Source organism: Cervus elaphus, chromosome 30 (assembly GCF_910594005.1).
Source record: "Cervus elaphus chromosome 30, mCerEla1.1, whole genome shotgun sequence".
Classification (NCBI taxonomy): domain Eukaryota; kingdom Metazoa; phylum Chordata; class Mammalia; order Artiodactyla; family Cervidae; genus Cervus; species Cervus elaphus.
This window is the reverse complement of record NC_057844.1, coordinates 34,607,617-34,629,406: the sequence shown is the minus strand read 5'-3', so window position 1 is coordinate 34,629,406 and position 21,790 is coordinate 34,607,617. Positions and strand designations below refer to the sequence as shown.

At 45.4% G+C, this 21,790-nt stretch overlaps 1 protein-coding gene and 1 non-coding gene across 3 annotated transcripts in view; one reads left to right on the top strand and one right to left on the bottom strand.

Annotated features, from left to right (window-relative positions):
* The first annotated feature begins 1,264 nt into the window (after positions 1–1,264).
* The window catches only part of TNFRSF19 (TNF receptor superfamily member 19), a 92,176-nt gene continuing 71,650 nt past the window's right edge, over positions 1,265–21,790 (top strand). Inside the window, exon 1 of one of the 2 annotated variants that reach the window (XM_043892178.1) lies at positions 1,265–1,774. The gene's annotated coding sequence lies outside the window, so the exon portion shown is untranslated. Of the gene's footprint in view, positions 1,775–10,225; positions 10,397–21,790 lie in introns of those variants that run through there. The other variant, XM_043892179.1, reaches the window with a different exon arrangement.
* Positions 4,548–4,654, bottom strand: LOC122687195. Its single transcript, XR_006339087.1, has one exon. It is a non-coding gene; the product is annotated as a U6 spliceosomal RNA (small nuclear RNA).

Sequence of the window (21,790 nt, the reverse complement as noted above, 5' to 3'; positions counted from 1 at the left end):
ATTTGTTTGAGAATCCCAGACATCTGGAAATAAACACACCATAAACTACATTTTCAAAAATCACATGAGGAAAGAATTAGATGAAACTAATTAGGAAGAGGAATATATAACATATATAACTTAAATTCTATTGTCTTCTAAGTTTTACAAAATATTTTTAACTGACTTCTAAAGGTTGGCAAGTCGCCATTAGAAAATAGAAAAATTTCCTTCAGGCCATAGAAGAGTGGCCTGGAATTCAGAAATGCATTGTATCCTGGATTGTAAGATGAAATTTTGAAATTATTTTCTATTTTGATAAATACTAAAAATAAACTTATTTTATTGAATCTGCTGTTGTTCAGGAAGGATAGTCAGACAATTCTAAATAATATGTAATAAGTTTCAGGTTAAAATATGAATAAATAGACCAAATGTGATGACTTTTAGTGAGTTAGGAGTCCAAACTATGGGTTTAGGAGAAATGGCCCTAAAAGGCAAGGAACACAGCCTTCTTTATTTTTGTGAATTTTATTTTTTAATATTTATTTATTTTATTTAATTGACTGGGCCAGGCCTTAGTTATGTGGGATCTAGTTCCCCCATCAGGGATCAGACCAGGTGCCCTGCACTGGGAACCACTGGACCACCAGGAAGTCCTTCTTTTGTGACTTTTAAATACTCAATAGGTGTTAATGAATTACACCTATATAAGAAGTACACGTAGTTTTAAAATCTCATTTTTGAATCCTAAACTAAGATCAAGACTGTGTAGGGCCCAGTGGCTTAAGTGAGAGGGTGAGAGATATCAAAATACTGGGTAACTTAGTTATCTGCTCGTTAATGACTTTGATTAAAGCGCCGGTGATTAATTAGCAACGTCTAATAATTTAAGTTTCAAGGAAAAGACAGGTTACTCAAAATCCGTAAGGACTGGTCACAGGGAAGGCCGGAACAGCCTTTGAAAAGAGAGGTCCCTCTCTCCCTCGGGGTCCCCAGTGCTCCTCGGAACCATCCTGTAGACTGGACGCCGGCTCTGCGGGACGCACCGCGGTTCCTCCGAGAAAGGGGCAGATAAAGGCTGTGTCTCTGGCAGCCAGGACAGCTCGGGGGTCCGCTCCCCACCGGGTGGCCCCGCAGCAGCGGCCACGCGTTGCCGCCGGGGCCGCGGGCGCGCGGAGCGATCGGAGGCGGCCGCCCTGCCCCCGGGCGCGCTCCCCGCGAGCGGCCGTCCTGCCAGGCAGCGGTGAGGTCATGGGACCCGCGGCTCTGCGAGATGAAAGGGCCCCGGCGCGGCCGGCTGGCACCAGGCGAGGCTCCCAGCGCGCAGCCCGGGCGCAGCGGGCCCAGACTCTCAGTCCGGGCCGGGGGCTACCGCGGGGGCCTCCCGGGTGCCAGGGAAGAGGAGAACGGCGGGATCCGGGTCAAACAAAAGAATCCGAGGGCGGGGAGGCGCGGGGGCGGCTACCTGCTTGAAAGGAGCGTTCCGAGAGCCCTGCGCGCGCGCGCGCACACACACATACACACACACACACACACGCACACAGAGCAACTTGGCCTGCCTTTGATGTGCGGCAACTGATCACCGATCAGATTACGGGCATTTCATCTCCCTGCTCGTCTGCCTTTGATCTGCAGGCTTCATTTTCTTTTCCCTGGTTGGAGGTTTCGTCTGGGCTTGTGCCGACATACATTTTTCGGAAGGTACAAGCGTTGGGCGCAGAAGGGCTGCCAAGGAGAAACTCAGTTGCCGAAAAGGGTGGTGAGTCCTTGGAAAGACTTCAGCACGTTGAAGGTACAGCGATTTCTGTTTGTTGTGGCTTTCGGTGCACTTTTCCTGCATGTTCTCAGAAAAGAGGGTTTTAGTCTAGGGGGCCACGAGCATTTCTGTCCTTGAGTACTCTGTGTGTGTGTGGATGAAAGGAAATCCGATACTCCGGGGTCGGTTTGGTAGTTTGTACAAAGGGTTTGCAATCTGCCGCGCACATTTTACTTGGAAATGAGTTGTTCCAACAGGACCGAAGGGGAGGGAGCTGACTTGAGCCATCTCCCCCGCCGCTGCAGAGCCCGAGGTCTGCAGGCTGTAATTGCTCTAAGTATTTACAAGTTGCTTTACTTAGTAAACAGGCGGAGGGACTCCATGGATGCCAATGCTTTCCTGTTTTCTCATAGAAAAGAGCACTGCATCTCTGGTAATACTGTTTCTTCATTTACTCTCTCACCTCTAAGATGCCGACCTAAGAAATACATTTCCTTATGCAGTATGCCCCTTCCAAGGAAGCACTGGAGAGCCATTCAAGTACGATTAAAGCCCTTTTCTGGGTAAAACTGAAGAATTGTCAGACAGGGAGGGTTAGGTTGTGCTGAGTTTGGTTTAAAAAAAAATCCTCTGGTGATCTTCTGGAACCTTTGCACAAGCCTCAAGTGCAGACACATCCCGGAGGTTAATATTCCTAAACTGACATGTACTTTTAATGCAGTGACAGCTGTTGTGAGTTAAAATTTGCCAACTGTTTATGAAAACTGGGTGATCAACAGTTACGATGTTACATGATTTTTAGTCCCATTTTCCCTTTAGTTTACGCTCAGTATGGCAAAAAAGTATATGGCTGTGCTGAATTTGCAAGTTAACTTGTCAATTCAATGATCACACATGCACAGTGGAAATGTAAGAGCACCATGTTCATATTATCTCATTTTAATGTTTTGGTCTTAGTTTTACTTGGGTAGAGTACGTATCATCACGGTAGTCTATTTAATGCCAGCCAGACCACAGAGCAAGAATAACTGATGAGATCAGTTATTTTTTAGTCAGAAATTCTGATGAGACGGGAAGGGCCTAATGAGCCTCATTTCATGTGTAATTAATTTTTCAGAGCCAATTAATTAAATTACTTTCTAAATTTTCCTCTTGATATTTGAAGGAGCATAATTAGCATTGTTTACTTAATTTTAAAACTGATAGCTGTTAAGTGGAGATTATTTAAAACCATACCAAACTGGCTTTATTTTTAAGATGTATCAGTAAGAATTTAAAAGATTTAACTCCTGTTTTTAGTCATGCCAAGAGAGGCATTTAAATTTTTGTTTTACTGACAATGTGACAAAGCATGTTCACAAAATCCTGAGTGGTCAGCTTAGGTTGATTTTTTTTTCATTCGTTTGCTGAAAAAGTCCTCTTTACATCACAACCGCAGCAATAATGTTCACATTAGGATAAAGAAAATTAAACTTTTAAATTAATGACTGGAGAAGATGCCTAAAGAAATAGTGTGCTTAAGAATTCAGTCATTTAGTTCAGATTTGGGACTTAAAAATTTTTTTAATGACTATTATTCTGCTACTAGGCTCATTCTAACAAACACACACTTTTTCAACAGAAAACAAAAGGGAGGATTGGCAATTATCTGATTAATTTAGGCTTTGCAGAGAGCTTGCTTGGGCAAGTCAAGTCATTGAAAATCCACTTCAGGGTCTGAATTAATTCAGGGAATTGTTTACATTTTGTGTCTTGGTTGAGAAAAGATGCAGATTGTATTTGATTTTAAAAAAAAGGATGCCTATTGCTAAATATACAGGTACAGTCTTAAAAGTCGTCTCTGAACTGATTGCTTTATGTTGATCTTGACTGTGATTTAAATCCATAAGATTTCTACTGAAGAAAACCCTTACATTACATTCTTCAAAGCCCTTTCCTATCTGATGCTTCAATGGCAGCTTTGTTACTGCAGAAACTCCAAGACTTCAAAAGACTTATTTCTAGTCCTGATTCTCTCACTGATCAGCTATGTGACCTTAAGGGATTCACTTCACTCCCCAGTGTTCTCATGTGGGGAATGAGGGAGTGGACCAGATCGTCCTCCTGAAATAAGCAGGGTGGAATTTTTATAGCTATTGTACAGATGAGGAAACTAGGACTGCGGAAAAGTCACTTGACTTTCTTAATTAAGTTACGTGGCCAGTTTTCCAAGTCTTGGTCCTGTGTCCTTCCCAGTTCACCATGGATATTTTCCAACACCTGCTAAAACAAATGCACTGCTGACTGGAGAACAGGGTTAGTTTGAAAGATCAAGATAACCACTTCCTTCTGCTGTGTAGTTTTTGTTTCCATGAGAAATGTGTCAGTCAACTGGACCAGTCCTCTGATTTCCCAACAATTGCAGTTGCTTCTGTGTTTCTAAGCAGTCTGAACATAATTACTGCCACACATAATTTACCAGAACATTTAAAGTAATTTTCACAAAAATTTAATACATCTATGCAATGTAGAATTATATATACTTGTGCATGTGTAGATACAGGTGTGCATATATATATTACACACATATTTTGACATTATATGCACACTCTTTTTGTGTTTCCAAGGAATTGATACTTTCTTGGAGGATGTTAGTGAAAAGTGAAAAGTTTGATGTAATAGTTAACTAAAGGTTGTTATTCCTCCCTGGAGAGTCCCAGTGGGATTTTGTGAGATTTCAGTTTACAGATTCAATATGGGCTTGTACATGATATATATTTCATTTATATTTGACTATATTAAGAATTCTTTTTTTTTCTTTTTTTTTTTTTTAAATATGGAACGCTTCACGAATTTGCGTGTCATCCTTGCGCAGGGGCCATGCTAATCTTCTCTGTATCGTTCCAACTTCAGTACATGTGCTGCCGAAGCGAGCACTATTAAGAATTCTTGAGCAAGTTTTCACTAACTCCTTCTGGGATTTTTTCTTGAAAAAAAAAAAGAATATATCTCTTGTGAATAAATTTATTTATTGACTATAAATTTTTCACATATACACTGATCTCAAGGCCAAATAGCTGTCTCTCATGTGTTATCACCCTCATAAAGATTTCATATAAAGCTTTACAGATTATTACTTAGTAACAATCACTAGCATTTATTAATGCACTAGTTATTAATTCACTCATATCTATGGAGTACTTGTGTGTCAGGCACTCTGACAGTATTTTTAGGACACCATCTCATTTAAATTTCCAGCAATTAATTTTGTTGCTGCAATTATACAAAAGGGAAAAGTGAGTCTCAGAGGGATTAAATATTAAGTGCGAGCTCACAGGACTAATTAAGTGCACCACTGGAGTCTGATTTCAATTCAGGTTCTTTTGTTTTAGGGCTGGGCAGTTAATTCTGTTATAAGAATTGCATGGAGCTAAACTTGACTGTTAGCACACATTGCAGCCAGAATTTTAGGGAGGGGAATGGGCTTTGTAAAAAATTGCATTTGGTGTATTTTATGAGAGTTATTAGAATTTTTTGATCGAGTTTTCCATCATGGGCCTAGAATCTTCAACTCTAAAGGACCTGGGGATCTAAGTCATTCTTTCTCTGCTTCAGAACTGGACCACACTCATGCATCCATCATTGGTGTGGTTGGTCAGACTCTCTGTGATAGCAGGGCCCGTTTAGGACACCCTGGAAGCTTTCAGAAACCAGTGCACCATTAAGGAGTGATTCTTTAACATGTTGTCAGCACTGCTTAGAGGAATGGGCCACGAAAGGGGGCGTGAGGAGGCTCCCCGGTGGCCATGCTCCCTCAGGTCCACTCACTGGCTGAAATCACCACTCCAGCCTGACCATCTCTCACATCCTTGCTGCAAAGTACTTCAGCATCATCCATTGTGACTTAACTCTGCCCTTTGATGAGGAGGCGGAGGGAGATAACATGGAGGTGTTGAGCGACTTGATCAGACTGATTCTTCCAACACAACCGGCTCCCTCTCTGAGAAGCGTCCTAAGTACAGCTTTCTCCATCCTGTCAGTGGCGCCCAGGACTTAGACAGTCCTACAGCCTGGCCTTGGGGACTGCTGCCCAGTAAGCCTGCTTCTTCATCCCGCCATATGCAGAGGAGTCAGTCACCTGTGTTTCTTGGGAAGCAGAAAAGAAGCATCATGGCTTGTTTCTTCTCTCAATAAACACAGAAGAAGGTTTTGACCAACGTGGTATCATAAACTCACCAGGATCAGTGCACCTGCTGCAACTTACAGCAATTTTGCTCTATAGATGTCATAAGTTTGACGTTATATCAACTGAATAAATACCCGCTTTGGCCTGTGTTAGTCGCTCAATCATGTCCAACTCTTTGCGACCCTATGGACTATAGCCCACCAGGCTCCTCTGTCCATGGGATTTCCCAGGCAAGAACACTGGAGTGGGTTGTCATTCCCTTCTCCAGAGGATCTTCCCTACCCAGGAATCAAACCTGGCTCTCCTGCATTGCAGGCAGATTTTTTACCATCTGAGCCACCAGGGAAGCCCTAAGCCACATGTATTAATTTATGCATTCTTGGTATGGTGATGATTATATTAGGATTCAGGAAGCCTGGATTTTGGATCCTGCTTTGTTATTAACTTGGTGTGTGACCTTGGACAAGTTGCTCCCTGTCAGGCCCCTGCCCTACACAGATGGTCTGACATCGATGGTCAGTAATGGGTGCTGGGAATTATTTAAATATCTGGGTCTTGGTTATATTCCCCACTATTCTCCTAACTATATTTGGCAAACTTTATAACTCTTTGAGATTTTTACCCCTATTTATTCATTCATTCAACAAATTTTTAATGAGTACCTACTATGTGCCAGGCACTGTGAAGGAACAGACAGAATTCACGATTCTTATGTGACTTGCATTCTGTTCCTTTCCCCCATGAAATAGTGTTTTATGCTGGAAATTACTTGAAAGTCAAGCAGTTTTCCATTAACTTTTATTCCAGTGAGCTAGCTTATCACGGAAACTATTTTCCCAAGAGGTTTGTTAACTTCATTGGTTCAACTTTTTTAGGAACATATTCTAAACAAATGCACTTCAAATCAGCCTAGCTATTGCTAAAAGTAGCTTCAGAAAGCCAACTCCTAACATAATCTTTAAAACTACACCTCTACCAAAATCCTCCTAAGAATTTGGCTCTTTTGGGGAATTGCTTGGTGGTCTAGTGGTTAAGACTCTGGACTTTCACTGCCATGAACCAGAGTTTGATCCTTGGCCCCAGGGAACTAAGATCCCTCAATCCCCAGTAGCCTGCCCCCCCCCAAAAAAAAGAATTTGGCTTTGTCAGTAAAATTTCAATTCATTAATAACAATCAGTGTGGGACTTCCCTGGGCTTCCCAGATGGCTCAGCGGTAAAGAATCCTTCTGCCAATGCTGAGACACAGTTTCATTCCCCGGATTGGGAAGATTCCCTGGAGAAGGGATTGGCTACCCACTCCAGTATTCTTGCCTGGAGACTCCCGTGAAGAGAGGATCCTGGCGGGCTACTGTCCACAGGGTCCCAAAGAGTCGGATTGAGCGACTGAGAACACATGCATGTGTTCTTCCCTGGCAGTCCAGTGGTTAAGATTCCACACTTCCACTGAGGGGGTGTGGGTTCCATCCCTGGTCGAGGAACTAAGACCCCACATGCCAAAAAGTTGAAACAAAAAGAGTAAAATGCACTCAATAGCCACAGTGCAGCCGTTCAGTACTCCTCACTGTCAAGCGCCATTTGGGTTATCACAGATCTCCGATGCTTGGCATTGTGTGCCTGACAAAAGGCTGCCGTTTATTGAGCACTGACTGTGTGCCAGGCACTGGGCCGAGCTCTTTGCATCCCTTATCTTCCTGAACAATGACCAATGGAACCACGCCTTTCACAGTTGAAGCAGAAGTTTAGGAGGATCAAGTAACTTTTTCAAGGGCATACAGCTAGTGAGCGGCAACTTAGCGTCCAAGGCCAGAATGTGCAATGCCAGCAGCCGTGTGTGCGCATCAGACCCGTCCATGGAGAGTTAGCAGGCTCAGGGGAAACCCAGCCACACACACATGAGATGGTGCAAAACGACTGAACGAAGTAATGTGCTACTGTCTCGAGCAGAAAGGGAGGCCAGAAGGAAACAAAGGAGTTCCTGGGCTGGCAGATTATATTCCTCTCAGAAAACACTGAACATTCATGTAAATGTTCGATACTATCAAAGGTGCACGTTTGAGTAAAATATGCCGCTTCTTGAAAGCAGAACTCCTTTTAACTCCTTGAGGAAGAAAGCTAAGTCACAGGAACAGGGCATTCTCCCTCTACTGAGGGAGAATGTGGCAAGTGCTGTTCTTGTCTTAAGAAGGCCTCAGACCTTAGGGAGACTCGTGAGAGCTGTGGCTTCTGGCGTGCGAAGGAGTCAGGTGAGGGAAAGAGGTGAGCGTGAAGAGAAGGCTTGGGGAGCAGAGGGAGGGCAAGTTCAGGGCACACTGGAGGCAAGGCATGCAGACCAGTTTGGCCGGAATGTGAAGTGGTCGGTGCAGAGGGAGGAAAGATAAGGCTGAAGATGTGGGTGGAGCCCAAACATGGAAATCCCTGACTGCTAATTTAAGGGATGGAGAAGCCATTCTTCATAGTGAAGAATCCTTGGAAATCTTTTCACTGGTCAGTGACCACGATGTAAGGCAGGAGGAAGACAGATGGGCTGGACAGGGTAGTGGGGAGGGAGGTTTGAAAAGGCAGGGCGTTCAGGCGAAAGGTGCAGAGGGCCTGCACTATAGGTTGAGGTGATGGTAAAGAGAGAAAGAGGGGAAAGGGTGAATGTGTGAGACCTTACAGAGAAGCAGCAATAAGTCAGCTTAAGGATGGTGGACGGAGGATCCCCTGTGTGCTAGCTCTGGGCTACTAAGAAAATAAGCGGCACCCTCGGGGAGGTGGAGTCCAGTTAGACAAACAGGTGACTTCCATCGAAGAGGGAGCTTGTGGGTGAAGTTCAGGCAGTGTTGTGGTCCCAGATCACAGCTGACACGTAGGTTTGGGAAATGCAGGCTTGCCTTGAGTTTCAGGTATAATGTGTGCGTGCATGCTAAGCCACTTCAGTCATGTCCAGCTCATTGTGACCCCATGGACTGTAGCCTGGGAGAATTCTCCATCCATGGGAGTCTCTAGGCAAGAATACTGGAGTGGATTGTCATTCCCTTTTCCAGAGAATTTTCCTGACCCAGGGATCGAACTGGCATCACTTATGTCTCCTGCATTGGCAGTCAGGTTCTTTACCAATAGCGCCACCTGGAAAGTCCTCAAATAGGATAGGGTATATAATTTGTAAATGATTAAAAGTAAGTTATTATTGCAGTTTCTATTCCGGCCATGACAACCTTGAGGCTGACACTTGGAAGGATATTTTTAAAGTATTTTTCACAACTACCTAGTACGGAACTGGGCATTCTCAGTGTGGGGTCTTGTGTATGGTAACTAACTGTAGGAACGTATTCAATCTACAAACACTTATTGAAGGCTACAATGGGCCTTGGAGTACAGAAGGGAAGCATAGGATTTGGTTCCATCCAAAGGAACGTGAAGTTTTGCCAGGAAATCAAAGCCAACACAGGGAGCAGGGCACTCCTCTGCACCAACTCAACGCGTGCGCGGCATCTTGGGCTGGAGAGAAGTTTGTCCACTTACTCACTGGCCAGATGATGATAATTGCTTACATTTCTATACCATTCTACTGCAGAAAAACTAACTTTTTCTGTACTTGGAAGGATATTTTTACTCCTTCCACCAAAGGTGCGGAGTGGGCACCGTTAGCTCTGCTTCTTAAGTGTGCCAAGTGAAGTTTGGACACCATCCGTTCATGAGGTGCATGTGGAGGCCTGGATCCCCGGGGGCTTGGACCAGACCGCGCTGGGCCTGTGGGTGCACTGGGCCCTCTGGAAGCCAGCATCCCGTGGACCCGCTGGGAAAAGCCTCTGTGAGTGGGGAGGAGCCCGGTGGGCCAGGTCCTGGTGATCTGGTCCCACTGCACTCGTGTCACGTGGCTTCCTGCGCCTTTCTTGGTGCGGAGGCGGGCTCAGGGTAGAAGGTGACGGGCAGCGCAGAGGCACGAAGCCTGGAAGCAGGTCCAGGTGGACGCGAGGGTGCCACTCTAGCCGCAGGCAGTGACACAGCCCCGCTCTAGGCGATCCGGATGAGCACCCTCCGCCCTGCCCAGGCCCGCCTGCGGGATGCAGTCAGTAGCTCCCGCAGCCCCGGGGGCCACGGGCGGCTCAGCTGCGGCCTAAGGTGCTCGAGGCCGGTGGGGACAGCCCGGAGCCGGGGGTGTGCGGTGGCTCTACTGTGGGCGGGGGTCGAGAGTGGGCGGGGTTTCGAGGTAGGCGGGCCATGGGTGGGCGGGGCTCAGGCGTGGGCAGGGCAAGCGGTGGCGCCGCCGGGAGCCTGAGGGCCGGAGGGGACGTGGGCGGGAATCCTGGTGGGCGGGGCCCCTGGTGGGCGGGGCCGGGAGGCGGTGGCGGTTGCCGGGCTACCGGGGAGCGCGGGGCCGCAGCGCGAGGCAGTGCAGGGCGCGCGCGTGAGGAGCGGACCCCGGCCCAGCTCCGCGCCGCGTGCCGCGCGCCCCTGAGCCTCCGATCGCCGTCGGGACCTGCGGGGCAGCCTCAAGTCACCGGAGAAGGTAGGTGCCCGCATCCCACCCGGCCACGCCACGCGGCGGTCCCAGCCCTCGCCCCGTCAGATCCGCGCGAAACGCACGCTGAGAGGAGGCGGCCGCGGGTGGAGGCAGGGGCGCCAACCTGGGCTGCCCGCGCTCAGGGCAGGGGACGGGAGGACAGGGTTGGCGGAGGCGACCCCTGGGAGGGCTGACGGCGGTGGGCACCGAGATGCCCGAGCTGGGGGAACGCCCCCCGGCCCGCGTGGGCGACCGGACAGAGCGCGCTGACCCTAGGTGCAGGGATCTGGTCAACAGAATGCTGCGCGCCGGAGAAGGTGTGTGTGCGTGCAAGTGTGTGCTCGCCGGGCCTGGACCGGGCGCTGCAGCCCTCCAGGCGGGAAGCGGTCTGTAGGCCGGCCGGTAGTTTCCGAGCTGGGGAGGGAGGAGGTGCCGGCACGGTGATGCACAGGGCCGCTCTCGCAGCCTTGGTCAGGGATCTCCTGCCATTCGATGGCATAGAGATGTAGCGCATTCCCTCTTGAGGAGGAAGTTTGCAAGCACCCAGCTGCAGCGATGTTTCGTCGGTAGCGAGCTGTGCGTCACACCTACAGTTACCATTGTAGGAAATCCATTTCACTTGTTGTTGTTGTTGTTTTTTTCCATTGAAAAAAAGGACTCAGTTTGCAGACAATCAAGACCATTAGGCATTGTTCGGTATTTCTTTAATTGAAATAGTTTAACTCAAACTATGAATGGGTGGTTTTTACTCCAGTGACAGTTTTCCTTTACTGTTTACAATAGAAGACGATTTCTTTATACAAACAGGAAACAGTTACTGTTAAACATGACTTAGGCAAACAGAAGAATTTATTTTGATGTGTTGTTATTTCATGATCAGACACTTATATGCAAAGGGGAAGATTATTTTGCATTAGTTCAGGATTTACTCCCTATGTTTTCTGTTGTACAGCTTCACCTTAGGCGTCTTTGCTATGCTTTGATGTAGTTTAAAAACATGCCTTATTTCAAGCACTTTATCATCTAATTTAAAGATGTATAACTAGAGGGGGTGAGAATAGAGTCCTACCCTGGAGGACAGTTTTTGACAGTTATCATTCACAGAGATGTCAGTACTTGAAAAGAGTTTTTCTTCACATAATATTTATCAAGTTCTGGCAATAATACAAAACATAGAAATGCAGTTTCATTTTGAAAATACTCCCTTGGCATGAATACATGGTGCTTTATCATAGCTCTATGTTTGTTTCTTTGTAACCCTTGGAAGTGTCTCATGAAGTCTACTTTGTTATGGAGGCCAGGTGTCTTTATGTACTTTGGAATTTTTTCCATACTAAGTGCTGACTCTAGGATGTTGTGTTAGCATTTTCTGGGACATTCATGGAGTTTATTTGTTTCTTTGATGGGAGTGTCTTTAGGCTCTGAGTCCAGACTGAATTTTGAATTTGAAGGTAAACACATAGGAAGACTTTTCATGCACTTGAAATTGTAGTGTAAAGTGCCTTTCCTACCCAGATGACTTGAATAAAGAACATTGCTAACATTTAAGAGGCTTTTTAAAAGAACAGAAAATTTGTTTTTAACCTCAGATGATCATGAAGTTTAACTTACATAGAATGTATTTGTACATACATGTAATAATTACATGCTATGCTAAGTATGTTAATTTAATTTACTAGTTGTAGCTCTAATATGTGAATCCAGGGTATTTGGGGACATTTGACATCTGAGTGTGGAGTTCTGCTAACACTCCTGAAGAGACTTTGGTTCTCCTTTTTCACCTATTTAAACATCCAAACCCAACCTTAACCCAGTCCTCTGCAACCGGTTCAGCCATTCAAAAATTAACACAGCAGAAACAAAAGACTGAAGGATCTTTAAGGAAAATAGCCAAGTTCTCTTAAATCTGATAAATCAGTAATTTAAAGTTAAGCATTTAAAGATCTGGAAAAGACCAGCATGCTCTGTCTGTTGACCACAGGTTGAATAAATGTATGCCCTGAATAAAGAGACAGCTGCTCATGTGATAAGAGAGCAGGAACGGCTTAACAGTGAGAGGTGTTTGTCTCATGGCAGCTGATTCTTAAATGTTCATAACCTTTCTAAAATGACCTTCTGGCTGAAGAAAAAGAACAGTCAAGCAGTACGAACACAATTTCCTTTCATGATTTACTGGCTGAGCAGTGAGTTCATTCATCGTATTTTATCTGTCTCAACTGTTTACATTTAGAAGTAAGATGTTTAAACAGTATTGGGTTATCATGTAGTCCACACATCACAGAATATGTGCCTTTTAAATTGAAGTTTTAAGAGCTGGGTTTTTAAAAGGAGTGCAGCCAACCTCAGCAGTTTTATACCAGAGGAGCTTGTCTACCTGAAGATTAAATGTTATTCAGCCAACTCTTCCCCTCTGTCTGCTCAGATGGTTCTAAAATGAGGAAGTTCTAAAAGAATGGAGGCCACTTATAATGGAGAACTCTGCATATGTTACAGAGAGGGGTTTTGGAATCTGTCCAGACTTCTAAAGTAAAAATTTAAACAGCTGTGTTGTAGACATTGTTATGCACAATTCTCTTAGAATAGACTGTATGGATGTTTGGGGTCCCCTTAGACCCTGATGCTACAATTGTCTTATTTGTCTTTTAGGGTTGGAAAACATTAGTAAAGTTGGGGAAGAGTACCCAGTTACAGTATGCTTGTTGATTGAACATTTTGAGAACACTGTGTCTTCCTAAGGCAAAAATGATAGCATTTACAACTCAGAGAAATAAAAAGAATTATATAGTTTAAGTTCTGTTAAAAACAATTGTAGGAGCCTGACAGTGAGTGGCCCCTAATGGTTTTGAACTTTGAAGGAATTGAAGGTATTGTATTTGGCAACAGAACATTTTAAAGCTTGTAGAGTTTTTAGTAGAAAATATTTCTTGACTTGAAAAGGGAAATCATTCCCACTTCCCAGCCAACAACAATATGTATATTTTTATTACTGCATACTTTCCTGAGCTTTCTAGGCCACAAAAGGGGCTGCAAATTCTACTGTATAAGAAGAACAATTTTCAGGATAGAGTGAAATTGAAGACAAAGATACAGAATAGCCAGCAGCTAGAGGTTGCTGCCATGAGTGGAAATAGCAGCACCCTAAATTTCTAATTAATTTTTTATTCTCTTCGCATATGGAACTGACATTATTCTTAGCCATTTATGATTGTGTTCCACCATTAAAATATAAGAGGCCATACGTGTAGTGTTGGCGTCATTTCAGTGCTGATTTTATAAATTGTAAGCCTGCCAGTTTAATGGTAATTTCTTAAAAAAATATCTCAGCTTATTACATATTGGAAAAATGTATGAGTTGGTTGTGGCTTCATGACCTAGTGTATATATAGTTTTACTAGATGAAAACGTTTTCCTGTTGCATGCTCTGCATGTCAGATAATAAATCAAATGGCTTTGAAATGTGAGGGGAAAAAAGAAAATTAAGCAACTTTTTCTCAGAAAAAATTATTTAGATTATTAGAACTATTCTAAGAGTCATATATTTTGGTCATTTATAAGATCAAAAATAAGGACCATTCTTGAAGATGTTACTGAATTGTTAAAATTGGAAAGGTCCACGCGAGCTCTTCCTCCTTGGGGACTTTTGTTATTATTATAGCTCTATACTCAGAAACACCCTCCTCACCTGAACCATGCTCTCCCACCATCAATTATGTTTCAAGCTCAAGGTGTGGTTGGTCGCACACATTTCCCCGTATATTATTTTACTCCTTCCAACAACCCTAACATTTTACTGTTTCTAGTTAATGAATTTCTTCATTGCTTAAACATGTATTGCGCACGTATTTTGGATGTGTTACAGTTCTAGAGCAAAATCACGGTTCTTATCACCAAATACTCCAACCCCAACTGGTGATGAACTCTAACTGCTCGGCTGGTGATGCAGGAAGGTTGGGGAGGTGGAGAGGTGGAGACCGTAGCCCCCAGTGCCTGAATTCCTCCGTGGATGGGATCGCAGCTGCTCAGCTGGAGCTCGGGTCGCCTTGAAGTGGGACTTGTGGATGCCAGGCTTTCAGTTTTCAGGAAAAGTCTTCATTTTTTAATATGAAAACTGATCTTTAAAGTTAAGTGCTATAGTGACAGAAGGAAGTGATGCGTCCTGACAAGATGCAATTCAAGGGCAACAGAGAGAGAGAAGGAACCGGACGGTCACCCTGTAGGTTGGCAGGACACCCAGGGCGCTGCAAAAGCCCCAGGGAGGGCGCCCACGCTAGGTTTAGGGAGACCCAGTGTGGCAGATCGGTGGAAGACGTGGTAGGTGAGGCCCCGTGTGCAGGAGAGCCTGGGGGCAGAAGCGGGGGGCGGCTGGAGGGACCTGCAGGTTGGAGCAGCCCCGTGGTTCGGATCCAGTGGGTTTGCCCCGTTTGGACGGGGGAAGCCTGGGGCTGCCGCTCCCAGCCATTCCCGGAAACCCTGAGCTCTGCCGGGTGACACATGCACCAGCCCAGGTCTTCGGGATCTGGATCAGCAAGGGAAGGGGGGTGCCTTTTATTTCCACACCTGTTGGATTTACCTTCACGGGGGGCTGGCAGTTAGGTGGCCTCCCTGTTAGTTACCATTCATTCAAATGAGCAGGCTGAGCAGCTTGATCTGATAAACAGTCACTTTCTCTGCTGCTGAGAAGTGTTTGCCAGCTCTGTGCTCTGGGCTCTTCGTTTCTGCTTGCCTGGTTTTCCTGACACCTGCTTGCTGTTGTTGAAGAGAGATGGCAAGACGGCAATCCCACATGCCTGGATTCCTGTACCCCAGGCATCTTTGGCCTTCTGATTGCCACGGCTGGTTTCTCTGCACATATTTTGGAAAAACAGGCACTAGATTGTTAGTTGATGTGTCATCTGGACACTGAGGCAAAATGTGAAAGTCCCCGTGGGCCCATTGTTGTTTAGTTGGTAAGATGCATCTGACTCTTTGCAACCCCAGGACTGCAGCCTGCCCGGCTCCTCTGTCCATGGGATTTCCCAGGCAAGAATATTGGAGTGGATTGCCATTTCCTTCTCCAGGGGATCTTCCTGGCCCAGGGATCGATCCCATGCCTCCTGCATTGGCAGGCAGATTCTTCACCTCTGAGCTACCAGGGAAGCCCGGACCCATTGTCCATAATCTCATAATGTGTATATTCTGTGCTTGTCAGGTCCTTCCCCAGATAAACAGAATGCTGGCATCTATAAAAAGCATTTCTTTACCTTGGCCAGACCCAGAAGTTAAAAGCAATTTCAGTAAATACCTTTTTATTGCCTTATTTTTATTTTAAACATTATTACTTACATGCTTGTTATTCCATTAAATTTTCCTTCTTTTTTTTATGGATGCCAATACATTTCGTAAGCGATTTCATTTTATTCCAGGAAATTCAAGGTCACGCTTAGAACACTCCACCGGCTGAATGGTTTATTTCTGAATAGTTCTTGGTCGGGCAACCTGGAGAGGTTCAGCTGTTCTGCTCCGCCAGGAGCTCGGGCCAAGCGCCCCTTTACCGTGCCCTCCCTCAGGTGGCTCCTCCTCCTTGCAGGCTCTGATAGCTGTTCCATCAGACTGCTGGGATGAAGGGCTGTACTGTTGAACACGTTATTTAGGTGGTTGTACAGCTTTGCAGTATGGACCAGTTTGGTGGAGTCCTGCGGAGCTAAGTGAAAGGGTCTTCGATACTCACTGAGGCGGATACTACCCTTAGTCAGCCTGGAAGAGCGCCCAGAGCCCTGCCTTGGGGTCACCAGAAGTGAGTTTTCTTTGGTTTCCACCATTTCTAGCCCATGTGTCCTTTGGGCCTCAGTGTCCTCCCTTGTATGGGGATAAACACCTCGTGTAGAGGGTAGGTAGTAAGGAAAGAAGCTGTCCTTTTTCTAGAGCATGGACACGGTCCTCGATGCTATGAATGCCTAGTTCACTGGCCCTGTTCTCAGTCTTCAGACACCCTCTGCAGCCTCAGGTCCAGAGGTCTGAAATGCTGCCTGGTCAGTCGTGACCATCTGGGTGTCCCACATTTTTCCAGCAGGTTGCAGCCTTCTGGGACTGTCAATACCCTGGACCATTTGCTCCTCAAGGGTAATATCATTAACAAAGGCAGGGTAAATTCATGCAAGTAGCTTTGGTCGTGTCTAACTCTTTGTGACCCCATAGACTATAGCTTATCAGGCTCCTCTGTCCTTGGGGATTCTCCAGGCAAGAATACTGGAGTGGGTTGCCATGCTCTCCTCCAGAGGATCTTCCCGAGCCAGGGATCGAACCCGGGTCTCCTGCATCTCTGGCGTTGGCAGGCAGGTTATTTACCACTGATCCAACTGGGAGGCGCAATAGTGTCAGCACCCATTGCTGACCTGTATTGAACACTTATTATGTGCCAGGAACAGTCACGTCTCAGAGCTGTCAGGCTCACTTATTGCTCACAGCCATTCTGGAGGCAGTCCTGTCACTGCACCCAGTTCAGAGAAGAGGAGACTCGGGTCAGGTCCACAGTTACTTAGTGATGCTCCCAAGGGCAACAAATACCATGGCAACCTCAGCAGCCATCATCCTTTAAGCCTTTACTCTGTTCCAGGCCATCAGCTGTGCCGCTTCCCTGCATTATCTCAGCAAACCCTCCCACACCTCACAGAAAGGGCCTGTTTTTGTCTCTACAGATGTGTGATCTCAGAGTGACTTTGCTGAGAACCCAGGGATCCTGGCTGCATTTTTTCCTGACCATTCCCAATTACCCACAGGCTGTTTTCAATTATGGTGGGTTTTCCTCAGTTCAGTTCAGTCACTCAGTCATGTCCGACTCTTCACAACCCCATGGACTGCAGCACGTCAGGCTTCCCTGTCCATCACCAACTCCCAGCGCTTACCCAAACTCATGTCCATCAAGTCAGTGATGCCATCCAACCATCTCATCCTCTGTTGCGCTCTTCTCCTCCTGCCATCAATCTTTCCCAGCATCAAGGTCTTTTCCAATGAGTCAGTTCTTTGTATCAGTTGGCCAGAGTATTGGAGTTTTAGCTTCAGCATCAGTCCTTCCAATCAATATTCAGGACTGATTTCCTTTAGGATGGACTGGTTGGATCTCCTTGCAGTTCAAGAGATTCTCAAGAGTCTTCTCTAACACCACAGTTCAAAAGCATCAATTCTTTGGTGCTCAGCTTTCTTTAGAGTCCAACTCTCATATCCATACGTGACTACTGGAAAAGCCATAGCTTTGACTAGATGGACCTTTGTTGGCAAAGTAATGTCTCTGCTTTTTAATATGCTGTCTAGGTTGGTCATAGCTTTCTTTCAAGGAACAAGTGACTTTTAATTTCATGGCTGCAATCACCATCTGCAGTGATTTTGGAGCCTCCCCCCCCAAAAAAAATAAAGTCTCTCACTATTTCCATTGTTTCCCCATCTATTTGCCATGAAGTGATGGGACTGGATGCCATGATCTTAGTTTTCTGAATGTTGAGTTTTAAGCCAACTTTTTCATTCTCCTCTTTCACTTTCAAGAGGCTGTTTAGTTCTTTGCTTTCTGCCATTAGGGTGGTGTCATCTGCATATCTGAGGTTATTGATATTTCTTCTGGCAATTTTGATTACAGCTTATACTTCATCCAGCACAGCATTTCTCATGATGTACTCTGCATTATAAGTTAAACAAGCAGGGTGACAATATACAGCCTTGACCTACTCCTTTCCCAATTTGGAACCAGTCTGTTCCATGTCCAGTTCTAACTGTTGCTTCTTGACCTGCATACAGATTTCTCAGGAGGCAGGTCAGGTGGTCTGGTATGCCCATCTCTTTAAGAATTTCCCACAGTTTGTTGTGGTCCACACAGTCAGAGGCTTTGCCATAGTCAATAAAGCAGAAGTAGATGTCTTTCTGGAATTCTCTAGCTTTTTCGATGATCCAGCGGATGTTGGCAATTTGATCTCTAGTTCCTCTGCCTTTTCTAAATCCAGCTTGAACATCTGGAAGTTCACAGTTCACGTATTGCTGAAGCCTGGCTTGGAGGATTTTGAGCATTACTTTGCTAGCATGTGAGATGAGAGCAATTGTGTGGTAGTTTGAACATTCTTTGGCATTGCCTTTCCTTGGGATTGGACTGAAAACAGACCTTTTCCAGTCCTGTGGCCACTGCTGTTTTCCAAATTTGCTGGCATATTGAGTGCAGCACTTTCACAGCATCATCTTTTAGGATTTGAAATAGCTCAGCTGGAATTCCATCACCTTCACTAGCTTTGTCCATAGTGATGCTTCCTAAGGCCTACTTCACGTTCCAGGATGTCTGACTCTAGCTGAGTGGTCACACCATCGTGATTATCTGGGTCATGAAAATCTTTTTGTATGGTTCTTCTGTGTAGTCTTGCCATCTCTTCTTAATATCTTGTGCTTATGATAAGTTCATGCCATTTCTGTCCTTTATTGTGCCCACCTTTGCATCAAATGTTCCCTTGGTATCTCTAATTTTCTTGAAGAGATCTCTAGTTTCTCCCATTCTATTGTTTTCCTCTATTTGTTGGCATTGATCTCTGAGGAAGGCTTTCCCATCTCTCCTTGCTATTCTTTGGAACTCTGCATTCAAATGGGTATATCTGGGTTTACCTGCAGAAGACTGTTTGAACTTGGCCTTTATATCACCATAGCCACTCCCTAGATAGTCCGCCCAAGCCTAAACTACTTCTCAGCCTCTTGGTGTAAAAAGCCAGGTTAAAAGAGAAGCCACAGCAAAGAGAAGTGACATAGTTCATGGCACATTTCAGCCCCCAGTTCCCAGTTTAAGAAATCTGTGAATGACCGCTTGCATTTTTTAAGTGAATTAAGATATTTAAAAATATGTCACTATGTCATTTGATCCTGTCTCCTGATCTAAGGTGGGCTTCTCTGATGGCTCAGCGGGTAAAGAATCTGCCTGCAGTGCAGGAGACGCAGGGGACTCGGGTTCAGTCCCTGGGTCAGGAAGATCCCCTGGAGGAGGGCATGGCAACCCTCTCCAGTATTCTTGCCAGGAGAATCCCATGGACAGAGGAGCCTGGTGGGCCACAGTCCATGGTGTCACAAAGAGTCGGACACATATGAAGTGACTGAATGTGCAATCTAATGTACTGAATGCCTTGAGCAGGTAGTAAGATTTCATATACGTATATTTGTCTGAAACAGAAAATGTTTACCGTGTGCACCACAGAAGAATTAGATCTGTTATCCGCAACCAAATCTCAGGTGTTTTCCAGGAAGTGTTTTTCATTGTTTTATGCTGCTTCATCCATTTAATTCTGCACACGTTCGCTGAGCACCCTGGTGTGCCTGATGTTAGGAACGAAGTCCCAGGTGTGGCCCCTGCTGTGAAGGACCATGTCCGTGAGCGTGGAAAGGGCTGTGGGGCCACCGGGAGCCGCTGTGGACAGCATTCAGCAGAGCGGTCGCTGAGCTGGCTCTTGGAGGGACTCAGAAGGAGAAAGGCTCTCCAGACCCAGAGGAGCAAGATCACGGGCGTCCAGCAGAAGAGCGGGTGTCAGGGTGTGGCTGAGCTGGGCGGGCAGTGAGGGCAGGGACCAGTGATGAGACCTCTAGGCCAGAGGGCAGATGAAAAGGGCATAGGTGTCTGGCCGAGGAGTTTAGAAGATAATTTGCAGGCTTCAATCCACTGTGCCCCTGGAAGTGTAGGCGTAGCAGTGCTCCTTTTGTATTTCCCATTTAAATTACTCAGTTTAGCGTGTATGTTGGGAAGATAATATTTTGGGCTGGCCAGAAAGTTCCCATAACACCTTACAGGAAAACCTAAATGAACTCTTTGGCCGAAAGAAAAAAGTGAAAGTGAAAGTTGCTCAGTCATGTCCGACTCTATGTGACCCCATGGACTGTATAGGCCATGGAATTCTTCAGGCCAGAATACTGGAGTGGGTAGCCTTTCCCTTCACCAGGGGATCTTTCCAATCCAGAGATTGAACCAAGGTCTCCCACACTGCAAGCAAATTCTTTACCCGCTGAGCCACACACGAAGCCCGAACTTTTTGGCTGACCCAATACAAATCAGCACACTGAGTCTAGTTTCATTAATTTTTGTCTACCCTATCATCCAAAAAATTTTTGTGATGCAAAAATCATAGTACTTTGTTCAGTGTTCTCCTTTTTGGGTAGTAGATGTATGGTTTTTATCTCATCACCTTTTTTAATTTATAAACTTTTAAGAAGGACCATGTTACTTATATTTTTGTCCCCCAAAGCACGATACATGTATTTGTTTCATTATTAAGGAAATATTTATACTACAAAGAATGTTCAGGATAAAGAGGGTAAATAATCCCCCCAGATTGCCACAGTGTAAACCTAAACCATTGGTATTATTTTGGCATGTTTATTTTCGTACATAAAATGGGTGTGTCTTGTGAAGTCAGAATCGTATTGCCTTGACTTCTAGCTTGAGGTGTGTGTCATCAGTCAACTTCACAAGAAGATGCTGCATGTTTTGTCTGCCTTCCACAGTAGTTAGCACCATGTCCCAGTAAAGTTATCTGCCCTAACTAGATGCTCAACTATAGACTGATTGTTCACAGACTCTAGAAGAAGGGGATGACAGAGGATGAGATGGTTGGGTGGCATCACTGACTCAATGGACATGAGTTTGAGCAAGCTCCGGGAGAGAGTCAAGGACAGGGAAGCTTGGTGTGCTTCCGTCCATGGGGTTGCAAAGAGCCAGACACCACTTGGCCACCGAACAGTAACAACAACGATGCACACACTCTAGCAATCTCTTTATTCTTCATGTTCTATGTATAGACTTTGATATTTATAACCTCTTTTCTGTGTTAATTCAATTCCACATAGGTTTTGTGCTTTTTTTTTCTTTTTTTGGCTTTGTGCTTTTTACCTTAAAAAAAATTTAGGGCCCTGCTGGGAAAGAGACAGCCTGAAGCACACCATTCAGGGAATGTGATGTTATCTTCTGACCCCTATCCTGTGTCTACACAGCAGCAGGTTGCATGGTTGGGTAATTGCTGGATGATTTTGAGATATGCAAGGGGGGCGGGGGAAAGCTATGATCAAGAAGCTGGAAAAGAAAAAAAAAGAGCTGTTTGAATTCACTCAAAATGGGTTATTCACTCAACCAAGTTTAAAAATGACTTCTTGTTGCCCTGATGTTTGGACCTGCGCTGGCAGCTGGGATGACCACCTGGACAGTCTCCTGGCGGGGGTGGGGTGCCCCCCGGCTGGCTGTTTGGTCCACAGCTGGGACAGCAGCCTTCTCAGCTCAGCCTGCTTCCTTTGTTGTTACTGTGCTGTTTTTCTTGAGCTGTTTGATTTTTGCTTTGGTTTCTTTCCAGGTAGTCAGGCTATCTGCTCTGAGTTCTTATTAGAAACTGAACCAGTGTTCCTCTGCCTGATTGGTGGAGCGAA